The following is a 2819-nucleotide window of genomic DNA, read 5'->3' as shown; positions in this document are numbered from 1 at the left end:
CTATAGAATTGATCAAACAAGCGTAATCAATCCTATGTGAATTCGGTTTCTTTGATTGGATTAAGCATCATAATCATCAAAATATTACAATTAACGATCGAGTGTCGCAAAATTATAATTCAATTAAATTAGAAACTGAAACCAAATTCTGTCAAATAAATTTAATCAATCCTATTGAAATTCAATTTAAGCAATCAAAATATCAATATAATCAAATAAACAAGAATAGAATCATGAATTCAAAATTGACAGTGTAACCTAAATCTCAAGGTGTTGATGAAACTCTGAACTCGTGGATTAATCTTATAAAATTAGCCTTCCATGAAATTAAAATAAAACAGTTTCTTTCTTGTAGCAATCTGAATCCTAATATTTCATTTTCCAGAAAAGAAATAAAACTACCAATATATAGTACTCGATATTGGGCTTTAGGGTTTATGGTTTAAAAACAAGTGACCCGCTAATTAAAATTATTACAAAAGTTCAGATTAAGAAATCTGCAATTTAGGCCTAGTAACATGCGGCATTAGGCTTTTATTCCAACACAAAAGTTGTAGCTATGATTTTTAGCTTTCCAATAGCTTCTCGTATGCACAAATGGGATATCCAAAGCTCAAGTTATGGCCTACACAGCGAGCAAGAGTCAAAATGTAAATAATGAAATTAAAATGCAAATAATAAAATTATAATTCAATTTGACCCAAAGTTTAGAAACAAGTTAAAAATATTATTCTAAGCTATAAAGAGCTTTTAAAATACCAAACTAAAAAGTTAGAAACATGTGCCCAAATACAATGATCAAATTCCCCCATACTTAAACTTTTGCACTCCGAACGAAGCAATGCATGTGATTCCAAATATTCTTATGAATGAAAAGTGGTGAAGAAAAAAAAATATTTCGAGCTTTAGGCAATCATGAATAATTTTTTTATCACAATCAAGGTAAACAAGAGGACAAGTTAACTAAAGAATGCATTATAAGTGATAGAGTCCTCCGAGGATATAAAATTCTCTCAAAGTATTTACACTCAAAGTGTTTGGGCTACTGTATACACTCAAAGCACATCATGAATGCTAGCACTACCATAAGCTTGACAAGCCTCTATAATCTATATTTAAAACACATGCACATAATGATCAAAAGGTATTTATTAAGGTTGTAGCGTGGCCAAGGTAAGGGTGAAATAATCCTAAGGAGACTAGGATTGGAAATCAAAGAAGATAAATGAGTAATGATTAAGAGAGAAAAACAGCATTAAGAAGTAACTCAACAAACATCATTGAATTTTATTTTCACACTCTCTTTGCTCACAACACAACCATTTTTCCTCGTATTTTTTTCTCTCTTATTTTTTTTTTTCATAACCCTCAAGTTTAAACAAACAAGTTGAGCACCCATACATTAAGGAAAGACTCATTTATCCCCCAGGATTGAGTCAATTCATTGTTTTTCACTTTCAAGCTTGTAATGAGCTATATAACAAAGAATGGGATAATTAGGCTCAAAGGGGCTTAAACAAATGGATAATTGTAGGATATGCTTATTTGGCTAGTAGCTTAATCAATAAACAAAATCCTAGATCATTTCAATATATGCATGCGGACAAGAGTCAAGTCAAGTTCTGGCGTAACTAGCAATGATGAGTGCGATAACACACAAGAAAAAAGATGGAAAAATGTATTTCGTTCATATTAAGGCTAAATAATACCGCCGCACTTAAATTACACACTGTCCTCAATGAAAATAACAAGTACAAAATAAGAGTAAGGAAAATGAGCTTCCTGTTTAAACTTCAGTGTAGGTGGGCTTTTCCAAGGAGAGTTCTTTTATGGTAGCATCTTCAAGCACAGAGCTCTCATGGAACAGCTTGATGCGTTGTCCATTTACTTTGAACATTTTCTCAGTGTTTTAACTTTTTATTTCCATTGCATCGTTAGGAAAAATGTTAGTAACAATAAAACGGCCAATCTACTTCGATCGAAGTTTCCTGTAAGACCTATAATTTTAAAGTATACTTTATGTATTTTTGTGTATTTTGGATTTTGGCTCGGAGGCTTTTTAGCCAAAGTTAATAATATTTTGGAGTTTATATGATCAAAAAGATATTTTGATGCCGTTTAGAATTACTCGTCGATAAATAAATTAAAATAACTGCGGTGAATCTTTTACGAAGAATTTAATGTGTTATGGGGGAAATGGTAATTTTAATAAATATTTAGATATTTGGAGATATTTGTTAAAAGTAATTAATATATATAAATATAGAAAGAAAAGGAAAGGAAGGAAAAAGGAAAGAAATAGAAAGGAAGGAAAAAGGAAGAAAGGAAAACTAAAAGAAAACATAAAACATTTTCCTTCTTCTTCCTCTGCTCGCGTGACCTCCATCTCCATTCTTTGTTTTGCTTTCTTTTCTTCCTTTGGCTTCAAGAATAGAAACCCAAGGATTAGTGGGTAAGAAAGCAAGGATTTCTCAGCTTCATACTTCCTCGTTGATTCGAAAACGAAGAAAAACGGTGTTAGGGATTTCAAAACCGTTAAACACAAACCTCCCCGTTTCATCTAGATCTAAGCTTCGTTTCGCGAAGGGATTGAAGGGAAAGTTGCTCACTACCACTCTACGGTGCTAGGGAACCAACTTTGGAGGCGACTTTGCGAGCGGAGATTTTACCGGATTTACTAGCGGTACCGTGTTCACACGTTAAAGCTAACTTTAAGGTAAGGGATCCTTCCAAACTTCTAGTTTGCATTTAGGGACTTATCTGTGGTTGTGTGGAAAAGAATTTTGTTAGGGTTTGAGTATTGATTTGGGGGAAAATGA

This window comes from Cicer arietinum, chromosome 2 (genome assembly GCF_000331145.2).
Source record: "Cicer arietinum cultivar CDC Frontier isolate Library 1 chromosome 2, Cicar.CDCFrontier_v2.0, whole genome shotgun sequence".
In the NCBI taxonomy this organism is placed as follows: Eukaryota; Viridiplantae; Streptophyta; class Magnoliopsida; order Fabales; family Fabaceae; genus Cicer; species Cicer arietinum.
Note: the sequence above shows the minus strand (reverse complement) of the source record.